This window comes from Rhinolophus ferrumequinum, chromosome 27 (genome assembly GCF_004115265.2).
Source record: "Rhinolophus ferrumequinum isolate MPI-CBG mRhiFer1 chromosome 27, mRhiFer1_v1.p, whole genome shotgun sequence".
In the NCBI taxonomy this organism is placed as follows: domain Eukaryota; kingdom Metazoa; phylum Chordata; class Mammalia; order Chiroptera; family Rhinolophidae; genus Rhinolophus; species Rhinolophus ferrumequinum.
Window position 1 is genome coordinate 24,635,382 of NC_046310.1, and position 13,081 is coordinate 24,648,462.

At 45.1% G+C, this 13,081-nt stretch overlaps 1 protein-coding gene and 1 long non-coding RNA gene across 5 annotated transcripts in view; one reads left to right on the plus strand and one right to left on the minus strand.

Moving 5' to 3' along the window:
- Nucleotides 1-1,937: 1,937 nt before the first annotated feature.
- Nucleotides 1,938-3,351, minus strand: LOC117018579 (uncharacterized). The gene is made up of 2 exons (XR_004422258.1): nucleotides 2,759-3,351; nucleotides 1,938-2,433 (listed from the first exon to the last, which is right to left on the minus strand). It is a non-coding gene; the product is annotated as an uncharacterized LOC117018579 (long non-coding RNA).
- A 198-nt stretch (nucleotides 3,352-3,549) lies between these two features.
- The window catches only part of SIPA1L2 (signal induced proliferation associated 1 like 2), a 200,769-nt gene continuing 191,237 nt past the window's right edge, over nucleotides 3,550-13,081 (plus strand). For all 4 annotated transcript variants that reach the window (XM_033099637.1, XM_033099641.1, XM_033099640.1 and 1 more), the window contains exon 1: nucleotides 3,550-3,738. The gene's annotated coding sequence lies outside the window, so the exon portion shown is untranslated. The remainder of the gene's footprint in view (nucleotides 3,739-13,081) is intronic.

Consider the following 13,081-nt stretch of genomic DNA (forward strand, 5'->3'; position numbering starts at 1 on the left):
CTGTGCTTCCTCTCACCAACAGGGCTGTCTTTTCCTTGCTAAGCAGGTTTGATATCCTAGGTGAAGCCTTCCCCATTGCCCAAGCTTTGCCTGCCAATGGCTGTTTCTCCTGCTTTCCCTGTGGGTACCACTCATTGGTGGTGTTGAGCATTTTCTCCCAAGTTCTGTTCCTTATGATTCTGGTGTACAACCCTCTGGGTGCTTTGAGTTTACCCTAATGCCCCGAATGTAGCATGCAATCCACACATATTTGTTGCAAATTATGAATATTCATTTGACGTAAAAGAAACACTTTAAAAAAGAGAGCTGAAAGTAGAAAAGGAAAGGAGGAAATGATGGTGGGAATCGAACCCCTTACTTAACTTAGCCATTCAGGTTCACTGCAGTGCATGCATAGCATCTGTAAGTAGACTCTTGCTGTAATGTGTCAAGGAAATAAAACTCCTGGTTTGCTAAGTTCAGAGGTAAATAGAAACAACTACCAAGCTAGGTCAGCCAACAAGCTCAAAACCGTGGAACAAGGTAGACAGCTGGTATGTCTTTGAACTCTCTGCCTCTTTACAGCTTTTAGAAAAAAAACAGGTAAGACTGACGGAATTATTTCAGAAGGAGTCGATGTGCTTATTCACAGTTGTAAAGAGAATTAATCCCTTGAGTTTGTTTCTTTAGGAACTCCAGGAGGGTGATGAAATTCACAAGAGAAAAGAGAAAAAGTGAGGCTTAAGAAGTCTTCACCTCAGGGAACATGAAAGTGAGAAGATAAACATGTGATAGTTCACTCTAGTTTTCAGGCAAATACAAATTTTACGCATCATAGTTGATATTTTTTCTTTAAAACTTTAGCAAAATGTATAGCCTTAATAGCAAAATATTTTTTTCCTCAGTAAGGTATCCTAAGGCCAAAATGATAAACTATCTTAACAGGTGCCGCAATTCCAATCTCTATCCTGTTTATCTTTCCCTATAAAAGCAAGCGAGAAAGGACACGAGCGTTAAATTTAATAATATTTCTAGAATATTTTATTTGGTAGGGAAGATCCAAAATCATTCTTGAGCTTTGTCTCTTGCGTGTCTCTTACAGTCTGCCACAAGACCCTCTGGATCTTGCCCGGGGCCATCTTGCTACTGTCCCCATTGACCTGGCACCACACAGGGGCTCAGTAGGTGTGCTGAGGCCAGGAACATTCTGATGAGGGAGGGATGCATGGCATCTGGGCTCTGGGCAAGTCAGCTCTCGCAGACTTTCATAAACACACACACACCTCTTGACTCTGCACTGTCAATTACAAGCATTTTTAAAAATGCTGTCAACTTTGTTAGTGACCAAAGGACTTGGCATATTTCAATTTTAGTTTGCAAACCCCAAGAACAGGGATGGTAGTAAGGTGGGAGAGGAAGAGAATGTCATCATTGAGAGTGTCTGGTCTGACTTCCCCAAAAGACCATTATGTATTGGGCATTAAGGAACACACCAAAGGTGTCTATCAGACAATGGACAATTGGCTCAGGCAGTCGCTGCCTCAGGGGTCAAAACCCTGGGGAAGAAGACTTTCTTTTCCTCATGGCCCTTATAGAACAGTGGGAAAGACAATGACATGTGCCATTACGAGAGTGGGAGAAGTACTGTGACAACATGCTATGAAGAGAAGTGCTTCCTCTTTAGGTGCCCCAGAAAATGTCCCTCCATGGCTGCCCCTGTGGGATTTTGTTCAGACCTGCGTACAGCATTTACAATGTGTGAGATGGGGAGCTCCTGGAGAGCAGAACCTATGTCGTATGCGTTTTTATACCTCCCACACCCAGCGCCTCTGGAACACGACAGGGTCTCCATAACTGTTGAATAAATAAATGACAATTTTATAAAGGCTGAGAATGAAGGGACAATTGAGAAGCCCATTCAAACCTGGAGAAGGCAAGAATTTTGTCATGTCATAATATTACTCTTTGAGATGTTTTATTATACCCATTCCCATATATTACAGCCGTGTTTTAAAAGAGATAAAAAAGATTTTACAATGTGTACATGCTTTAGATCACAGAGAAATATAGCATGGGAGGGCCTGCCTCAAATGTTTCACAGGGTTCTGTTCCAGGGCGTGTTGTGATAGGGAAGTATAGACATTATCTATACAGGAAGAATTTCACCTCTAGAAAGGGCAGAGCTGAAAGCCCTGAATCCAGTCTCAAGAAGTGCGGTGCAACGTGAAGCCGGCTCAGGAACCCCTGGAAGGTGAGTTAGAGGCTACCTACACCAGTCTATTCCTGCCTGTAGGCTGTAACCCCCACTGTGTCATTAGGCAGAGTCAACTCCAGTCTAGCTTAAAAGAGTCAGTCTCCTGTGATCCTTTCAACTCAGCAACCAATGCAAGTTTCAAGCAATTTGCATGAATAGTTAGTTTCAAGTAAGGCTTCCTCCTGGGCAATCAACACCTCCTAGGAAAGTAGAGAAGATAGGTATAAAAAGTTGATTTCCTCCTCTTCTGGATAAAGATCCAAGAGCATTCCTCCCTGGGGCTGAGGGCTGCCCAAGGGGAAGGGCGGGGTGAGCGGGTCCGGGAGATCCTGGACTGCGAGCCCCTTTCAGCTTCCCTCCTGACTCCTAAAGGTCTCATCTCCATAGCATTTCTGCGCACAGGCACCTACCTAACCTCATTCGAACCTTCTATTTATTAACATTTATGCCTTTCTCTGTGCAACCTTCCACCACAGTCACCGGGGGCTGGGACACCACCTGGGCCGACACACAAAGGGGCATCACCTCGGTGATCTGGGGGCACCCTTCGGAGCCGGCTCACAGTAGAGGCTTCGCCTGAGCGGTCGGGGGCGCTCCCCGGGGCTGGCACACAGTACGGGCTGCCCCTCTGCCCCCTTCCTGTGAACACGGCGATGGCGATGGGGTGGTTTGGACGGTCGCCAGCCTCAGCGACTCTACGGCGTCCGGGGCAGGTGTCCGCGCAGCGCCCGCAGCTGCCTGTGTCTTCTCGGCCAGAGACCTTCAGTACTTCGCGGCGCGGGGTCCCGAGCTCCAGGTGGGCGCGATTCTCCTAACTCCAGAGAGTGGAGGCCAGAAAGGGTCGCGACTGCGCCGCGGGAGCTTGGAGCCAGCTTCGGGGGTTCACTTACCCCTGACAGCGGGGCGAACCAATCCGGAGGAGGACGACGACGGCTTTCCCTCGGGGCGGGTCCAGATAGGCTGCACCCGCCTCAAGGCCGCAGCTCCCTCCCCAGGACCGAGCCCGAGCCCCTCCGGGACGCGCCGCTCCCGCGCACCCGGGCCTGGGAACTGCGCACTGGCTGCTCACAGAGCCCGCGGGCCCGTGGGACGGACGGCGCCCTAGTCCAATCGCGGGGCGGGGCCGAGGGGGCCTGCAGGCAGCGACCAATGGGAGGCCGCGGCGCGGGTGGGGGGCGGTGCCTCGGGGCGGGCGGGCGGCGGCGTCGGGAGCCGGCGCTGCAGACCCAGAGCCCGGGAGGAGCCGGTGGAGCCCGAGGAGGACGGCGGCGGCGGCGGCGGCGGAGGAGGAGCAGCGCCGCGCGCCCGCCTCGGCCGCCTGCCTGCCCGAGCGCAGGCCGACAGCTCCAGCTCAGCCGGCGGGTCCGGCCGCCTCCCGCCGGAGCCCGGGGCAGGCAGAGCCCGGGCGGATGGGCAGAGCGGGGCGGCTGGCGTCCAGGCGGCGGCCCCGGTACGCTCCGCGCGCTCGCGGGCTGTAGCTGGTCCCGGAGGTCCGCGTCTCTGAGGTGCGTGTCGGGGCGAGCGGATGGAAGCCTGCTGGTGGTGTCTGGGGACGGTCTCGGCGGGGACTGTCCCGCGGTGAAGGGGCTGCACCTGGGGGGCTGGCGGCCGGGAGTTCTGGGGCGCAGGGAGCCGGGGCGCGGGGTCCTGCTCGCAGACGCGCCCGCGCTCCCGAGCCCGGTGGAAGCGGAGCCGCCGCCGCTCGTTCTCAAAGTTATCGATCGCCTGAAAGGTTATTTCCGTCTTGGTGACACGCTCACTAATGAGGACCTCCTCCGGGCGCCCGGCGACTCCTCTGTGACTAACCTGAGAGAAAAGATAAAAGGTTGCCCGGCGCGGTGCACCGGCGCGCTGGGCGAGGTTCCTGCCGAACTTGCTGCGGGTGATTCCCGGGGAGATGGTGCCCCGAGCGCCCGCCGCGCCCGGTCCCGCTTTGTAGGACCGCGAGCGGCCGGCGACCCCCTCACTCGGCGCGACCTGCCTTCGGAGTCAGACGCCCTCTCGCCGCCCCGGGGGCCGAGTCTGCTGCGTCCTCCGCTCGGGTCCCGTTCGCGTCCCCACGTTATTAAAGCTAGTTTGACCGTGTCCTTGGAGTATCCCCACGAGCACCTCAGATGAATTTCCAACCGTGCCGCAAACCCGAAGAATCAATTTCGGTTCATCATGTAGGAGCGCGAGGAGGCTCCTCGGGAAGGGAAAACAAGTTGGCATTACCCCTCTGGGAGGTATTTGTCATCATTAACCTGCTTCGGTTAAATTAATTCAGCCCGAGATGACTCCAGCGCGAGTACTGGGAACATCAAGTGCACCGGTCACGGGATTGTGGCCACCAAACAGGATTTTGGTTAAAATAAAACAGTAGTGATTTTGGATTTTGCTGAGATTTGGACTTGGTTTTGGTAAGGATGGCCTTTTTTTTTGTTAAACAAAGAACCTTGGTGATTCTCATAGGTTTGCTCAGTAAGTTCAAAATAGTCACTTAGATTTCTCTTTTCTTTGCCTCTTTTGTCTGCAGTTTTCATTTCTAAATGTTAACACTAGATGGCTTTCTTATGACAGACATTTAGTGAACTGCGCTTTTAGTCGCCTATGTGCAATCAGGTTTTAATTCTTACAGTTTTACAATTAGTAATCAGGGGGGAAAATACTGTTATTGCTTTCTTTGAAAATGTGTTACCTCCCTATAAAACCAATATTTATGCAGATTATCAAAAGGTGGTCTATTATTTCTGCATTCTTAAAGATGAATTTCAAGAGACAACTTGGTTACTGTTTGTAGTCACATATTTGAGGGTATCTGTTTCATGTTTTGCCTTCATATTTGAAGAATTCAAAGTTCTACGGGAAGATCTGTAATCCTGTTTAGACAACATTTCCACTTATGATGTTTACCACTTGATTTCGTAGTTCGCTGCTTGATTTGGAGAGATATAAAAGAATACTATTCATGGGAAAGTAGAATCTTGAGTTTTGGATGCAGATAGCATTGATTCTGGCTAACGTTTTCATTCATGCATTTGAAGAGGTGTAGTTGAAGTGTGTATGAATGATTCGTACCAAGAATTAACGTTGGGGACAACTTTCCTTCTCCCCAGCTGATAGTTGATATTTGTCTGTCCATTTTTAGCACAACCCCTTTTATGAGAAGTACAGTAGCCTCTAGTTGGTCATTTCAGCAACAGCACGTTCTCAGTTATGTGTTTTTAAGTGCTTTCTTCAAAAGTAAGACCATAGCAGCCTGTCCAAATCTTGCCTAAGTGGCAAACTTATTTATAAGCTGGAGAAATATCTTGAAATTATCTTTATAGCTGTCATTTATTGTGTGTCTTGCCCAGCTTAAAATATAACATGTTGAATTTGTTTGTTCTAAATCAGAGCATATTCATAAATAACTGAAGGGGGGGAAAAAGCTAGCAAACATCTGGGAAGTAGGAAATGAAATGAAATCAGAAACAGCTTTTATCAATACCCACATGCTACCTATAGATGGGGCGAAGTGAATTTGGATAAGAAGCAGTGTAACATTTGGTCCGGAAAATAGAGCGGGAGATAAATTATAGGTATGGAGGTGGAGCTTCTGGCTTTGGAGTGTGGGCTGCAGATTTTCTCCAGCTGGTTTAAGTGTATATTTTTCATCAAGTGCTTTTTATGTTTTCAAAATTTTCCTTTCTCACAGAGCTTCGCTTGTATGGAATGTAATAGGGGAATTATGAGAGCATGATGACTTGGCATTTACGGTGCTTATTGTAGTTAAGGCTGTGTAATACGGGTTTGTACATTTTTTTCACCCCCTTTCCTGACAGGAATGGTATTTTGAAGAGTTTTTGATACTTGAGCTTAGTAAACTCCTGTCTATCTTAGGGGATCTTTTTACCTGAGGCAAAAGGGGTAGTAGTGAGTTACTCATTTTGAAAATCTATCTATTCTTGAAAGTGAGGAAATACTAGTGAGCCACCCTGAAAGGGCAATTGTCTGGCAATTCAAACCAGTTTAAAAGTGCTGTGTTTGGTTAACAAAACTAGTTTCAAAGGGGTTGCACGTTTACTGCATAGTTTGCAAAGAACTGTGTGTTTATGTGGATATAGTTCCCTAGACCCCAGCCAAAATTGGTAAATGCAATTTTTTTTTTTATAAGATTGGGGAAGGCATTGAATCTTTGAACTTATGATGTACTTATGGTGGTGGTTTAGGATTACAAATCCTTTCAAAAACATGCTGAATTTGAAGAAAATTTCGACTGTTATTGTTAACTGAAAAGCAAAACAAAGTTGTTGTTTTTTTCTTATTTGAACTTGAAGGAAATCTGCAGTGCAGTCCTAAAGAATACACAAAAACATGTTCTGGATTTTCTCCTTCTATAATGCACCTAATTCCTTCGCAGGATGATAGGGTAGAAAGCTCTGGGCCAGAGGGTCGGGAACCTCGTTTCCTGCCACAACTGCCTGTCACAGATGAGTTTGGATAAAGTGTTTCCATGATCCCTTTCAGCACCAAAAGTTTAGGTTTCCATAACGTTTAAAATAAACATATCAGAGTAATGAAAATCACTGATTGAGATAGTGTACATTTTTTCATGATTATGTCTTTCCTTTCTTTGGCTTATTGTAAGTTTGTGAACATTCATGAGAGTTACAGCTTACTTGGTTTACCTTGAAATCAATGATTCAGAAATTGACTTTCTATTCTAATCACATTTAGCTGTGAATCCTTTTAAAGAAGGGCTAAGAAGTGATAGGAATGTAGATGCCTCAAACGTAAGAAATACATTATTTTGGTCCTTTCTGAACTTGATTCATAAACTTTGGTTCCAAAGAGCGGTCAAAGGGAGCAGATCTGATCTATAGTAGAGGTTCTGTTTCTTGGGAGATTTCATATTTAGTGTAACCCAATTCCTGGATACCTTTTTTTTTCTTTTTGTACAACATTGTAGAGCCAAGTTCCATGATAGGAAAGAAAAAAAGATGCAGTAAGTTGAGTTTAGTTGTACTAGAAAGGGCCTTATATCATCTTTTCATGTTGTCCCTATACTTTTTTTCAGCCACCTGTAAAATGAAAAAGCAAAAAACAAAACCAAATTTTAATGATTGTCAGATTTGTCAGTATTTCATGTTGCTGCATTGAAAATGTGCACCAGCAATTATTATCTACTGTCAGTGCATCTATCATCAAGATATGTTGATTTCCCTGTCCTCCTGCCCTACCCCCCACCCCAAAAGGAGTATACATACTGTCTGACAAACTAAAGTTTTTCCCATCCAGAGAGGACGTTTGTTAAAATTACCCAGTACATGCGTATGTACCCACCCGTACACGTGTGCATATGTACCCACCCTTACATGTATACATGTGTACACACATGCACCCACCCATACGGACGTGCATATGTACACACCCACACACGTGCATGTATACCCACCCTTACACAGACACTTTTTCCCTTTGCACAGGTCAGTGAAAACTTCACTAAGGACCAGGGTTTGGAAATCACTGACCAGTTCAACTAACCCTTCTTTGGAGACTGTGTCCCTTACATGCTCTGCGGGTACTCTCCCAGCAGTACCTGCACGTCGCCAGGAAGGGGTGGAGTGCTCCATCTTTCCGATGCTTTCGACTACTAGAAGGTGTTTTTCACCTGTAGGATTGAAATCTAATTCTACCTGCTTACTTGAATTCTGCTCTCTTGGTGGTCTGCCAAACAGATCCTTTGATAGATATGCTTCAGTTACTCCCTGAGCAATTCCCGTCAGAGCTGGGCCAGACTCTTCCGTCAGCTCCTGCAACTTGACCTGCGTGGAGTCGGAGGCCCTCGCTCTGCCTGCGCACCGTGCTTGCACCGATACAGTCCAAGTTTGCATTCATTTTCTGGTGGCCATGCTACTCAGACTCAGTGAGTTTCCTCTGCGGTAAAACCCGAGTCCAGTCACCTGCTGCCACAGAGCCACGTCTTCCTTTCCTGTGCTAATGTCATTGCAGGACCTAACGTTTTATTGTGCTTCGTTTTACTTTATTTAGCTGGTTCTTCCCATGATGCTTTTTGGAGTTTGTTCTATTATTTTACACCTTTGCCTGCCCTTCCAAAGATCAGATTGTTTTTTACATTTTTACCCAAGTCGCTGGTGGATTGTTAAACTGGCTGAACTGTGAATTGTGTCCCTGAAAACTTCCTTCTAGGTTTACAAGGAGTCACATTCCTTTGCTCACAGTTAAGTACGAATGCACTTAATTTCTTATAACTAGTCCACATCTCTGCCTCTAATACAGGGGTATCCCAAAAGAGCACGTCAGACCAAGTTATTCTAAGAAATGAGGTCAGATTTAGTGTGTCACTTGTAACTAGAACCATCATCTGCACATGGTTGGTGATTACGAAATATTTGTTCAGTGACTGAAGGACTGAGAAACTGGGGCCACCCTGTGACCTTTGACCTCTGGAGAGGTCTTAGGCACTGAAAAGACTGTAAAAATATCAGAATGTTGGACTTTCTTAAACTTATTTTGCAGTTTGGTATGGTTTTATTTTTGAGTTGCTTGCAGATAGTAGGGAAGAGAACCATGATCTTTTCCCATTTTCTGGGTGTTTAATTAGTTGATATTCTTTTCTTCCTGTTGCACAAATAAACTTTTAGCCATCGGGGCATCTTGAGTGCTGTCAAGTAGTTTACTCCATATTTTTCACTTTTGCATGTTTGCTAAATCTGCTGGAGGAATCTCCCAGTTAGTTGAGCTGTTCAAGAAATCAAAGTAGTCCAAAGCAGGCTATTTAATTGTATGTGTTCAGTCACTGAAGTAAGACAATCTAGGGAACGAGCTAGTGTTAAAAACTACTACTGCACAGAGTAAGAACTCGTGGCTGAGTGAAATTATATATGCTTAGGCAAACTGTTGTGTAGAATTAAGATTTCTGTCTGTAATGCCTAGGGCACAGTAGCTTGTGTCGTCAGTATGGGGGGGTAAGGGGAGAAACTTTCCTCCATGTGAAGTCTAGTAATTGAACCTACAGAAGACAGATTAACAAGAGAAGATAACTAAATTTAATTACATATGTAGGTGTGGGAACCCCGCATACGTGAGAGTCAGAGACAGAAAGGGAAAAGGGGGTCTATATGACATCCGGTGCTAAGGATGGGGTAAGGCACCTGGGGCTTCGGGGAAGGCAGGTCATTGCAGGACGATGAGAGCAGATGTCCAGTAACTAGTATTCCTGCCTATAGATAGGTCATAAAAAGGTATTTCTGGTGATAACTCTTATTATGGGCAAGACTCCTCCCCTCTTTAAGGGAGAGGTGAGAGTTTCTCGTGAGCCTGCAGGGTCTCGATTGCCTTCAGCTCAAAATAATCCACACGCCAAAGTGGCTTGTCTTGGGGAAGCCGGTCTGAGCCTCCTCAGCATATTGGTCGCTTTCTCTGTCTTCTCGGGACGTTTTGATAGTGCATTTGGTCCTTGTTGAACAGTGCACGTGGCTCAGGAGCAGCTCTGGGACGTTTGTGGTATCGAGGCTTCTAATAAGGAACTTTAAGACTTACACTTTGGATTCTTCAAAGAGGACAAATGCTGTTGTTTCTAGTGTTTAATGCCTTAATCCGAAGAACAACCGTTTCTTTGTAGTAGGATCTCTAAACTTTTTCCAGTGTGCATCCTATGTATACAGAATCACCTTCTAAATGTCCATATATATTTGCCTATGCATATATACATATGCCTGTATATATACTTGTGCATTTGCACTTATGTGTATATTATATATATTATACATACAGTATATTGTATTACATATAATATATACATATGTATGTATAATTGTCTATGTGTGATATATACAGTTATACATATGATATGTTATAATATATGTTGTGTTGTTGTATGTATATAACTTTACCATGGTAAGATGTGGACATTATAAAACTTAAAAATATAAATTTCAGGAAGGGTGATATTAAAAATAAATAGAAGTTGGGGTATTTTCTTTTGCCCCTGAAGAGCACTTTGTTCCCCTTTGAAAGGTGTGGCCCCAGCCTAGAGACAGCTGCTCTACCACCCTCTCTGGTTAGAGAGTTTCCAGAGGACCTGCCAGGGTCTCGTGAAGAAGTGCAGACAGGCTCTACCCTTAATGGGCCCGATATTTACTGTATGTGTTCTTTTTCCTGAGTACATTTTCTCTTTGGCTTGTTTTCTTCTAGAATTGGTTGTGGGTTGCTTACTCTGAGCTTTCATTTTTTTGGGGAAATAATGTAGTGGCAGATACTATTCTCCTTGGAAGCACCATGCTGTCACATCCAGCCAACACCACATCCAGGATCAGGATGGAAGGACAGAATGAAGAACTGGGGAGAGATATCCCCAAAGGGAAATTTAGAGACAGTTATTGTGTTGAACTTTCGTTTATGTTTTCTCACATACTTACAAGAACGTTATAAGGCTGATGGGATTATCCCTTTATTGATGCACAAACTAAGGTTTAATGAGAGAACATGGTTTTCTGAATCGTTTTCTGTTGTAAATGATCTAACCAAATAACCTTTTATACCTCATTTTATATCTTTTCTGGGTTATTTGAAATGACCTGTAATTCAACTCTGATATTGAACTGGTCCAAATGGAGAAGTTGTTTCTGAAGACGGTAACAGCAGAGTTCCATGTGTTCCAACCTGCATAGCCCATCGGAGGGGGTGGTTCTGGGGAGTCCGGGCACCCTGGGCAGAAGCAGGTGTCCTTCCTTTCACGAGAGGGGTGGGACTAAAGGAGGTTTCAAAGTCGGGTCCCAAGTGACAACTGCACGGCCCTGTTGGAATCACAGGAGACTGCAGTTCACTTAAACGCCCTGCTTTGGGCTCATTAATAAAGATAACGGAAAAGAAATGATTTCTGGATTGTGCAACATTACCTGTTGTCTTTTACCTCTCGGTCTATTAGCCATGATAATTTCTGTAGGAAATAATGATTTTTAAAAACCCCTCATTAGTATATAGTACACCTTTGTAGATTCAGTACTTTTAAGGATTGCAAAGGACATTAGTGTTGCTTATGCCTTAAATATAATAGATGCTCGGTAACCAAAGTTTTAATTTTATATATAGAAGTCTTTTATCCTTACTATCCTGACATAGTACTAATTCCTAATACATGAATTCAGGGGGATATCATTCTAACTCCTGTTTGTTTAAATTTGTATGTTAAGGTATGCTGTGATGAGAACTGTGGGCAAGGCTGAGAAGTTAGCCTAAATAATAGTAAAATCACCTAATTTGTCAACAGATCTTATTTGAGGGTCACTGTAAGTTATTTGCATGGGATAATGGGTTAATTTTCCTATTTAAAAAGTTTTAAATGATGACGGGAGTGAGTGAGGGAGGCTGATGTTTTTGACTTAGGAACAGAATAAAGAATTGGGGAGAGATAACCCCAAAGGGAAATTTAGAGACAATTATTATGTTGAACTTTCATTTATGTTTTCTCACATACTTAGAAGAACGTTTTAAGGCTGATGGGACTATCCCTTTATTGATGCAAAAACTAAGGTTTAATGAGAGAACATGGTTTTCTGAATCGTTGTTCTTAGAGTTTAACCCCCAGTTTCTTTGCTCCAACTAATAGGGCTTTTTCCTCTGTCCCATAGCTGCCTTGTGAGTATGGTTGGTCTCAATAAATCATAAAAGGAATGAATGAAAGGAGAGAGAGAAGGGAGGGAGGAAAGAAGGTGCATGCGTATGAGATTGGTGGAATTACCCAACTAAGTGCCCAGAGCTGGGCTAATGAGCTTTTTGTTCTAGTATAAAAAAACGTTCTGTCTATCGTCAGTGGGTCATCTGTTATTAGTTAGAAATTTTGTAATTTGCAGTGAGGTGGCCGATCTGCTGATTGACTCGGGTTACCTGTTCTTTGTTGGGAAGTGAGTGGGCTCTCCTGTGATCATGCCGAGAACATTCCTTTACCTCCTGAGTCCTTGCCAAGATAAAAGAAGTACTATAAGAGGAAAACAAATTTTGTTTTGCATTTATACTTTGCTAGATGTGCATGATCTTTGTTTAAGCCAGTTGAATGTGAATCCTTAAATGTCAGACATTTAAGTATTGAAAAGGATTCCTCCACAATACTTTACTCACCCAAAGAAAAAGTGCTTACAACAAAGAAAATCACTGCCTTGCAGATGGAGCCCATACAGACTTTGTTCACCTTGTTATTGGATTATAAAACATTAACAGGGGAGCCAGAATAGGCACATTCATTGAAATGCTTGGCTGGCTGTGTTCCAGAATATTGTTCCCCTGGTGGAGGAAGCAGGACGAGTTGTGTAAAGCTGGCAGTTGGCCAGTCGGAAGAGCTCTGACGCAATCATTGCAGTAACTACTTTGCTCCGACTGCTAATTTTAGGGCAGTTAAATCTGGTGATGTCTGATGGCTGCTGTCGCCGTGTGTCTGGTTCTGGGGAGCTTTCTAAATCCGTCCTCGGAGCCTAGCACCATGATGCTCATACTTCCCGAAGCGAGCTGTCTCTCAGAGGGGGTGCGGAGTTGGCACTGGGGCTGGGCAGGGCGGGGGGCGCTGCCCAGGGCGGTTCCAGGAGACACCGCCTTTAATCGTCTGATTTTCCTTGTCATTGCATCAACACATACTGGTCTCTTGTGTCCTTCCCTCGCGGTAGCACCTGGGAGGTGCTACCCCTGGGGAGGACAGGGAGAACTGTGACTGGAGGCCCCTACCTCCGTGCAGCAGCATAAGGACAGCCACTTGTTTTCCTGGCCATCTCTGCAAGCTTTTGCTGCTTTAAAACTGAACTTTGACCTTCTCCTTTTCTGGCAGATTACAACTACGGAGAAAGATGATAATTTTTTCAAAGCTTTTTGGAGCAT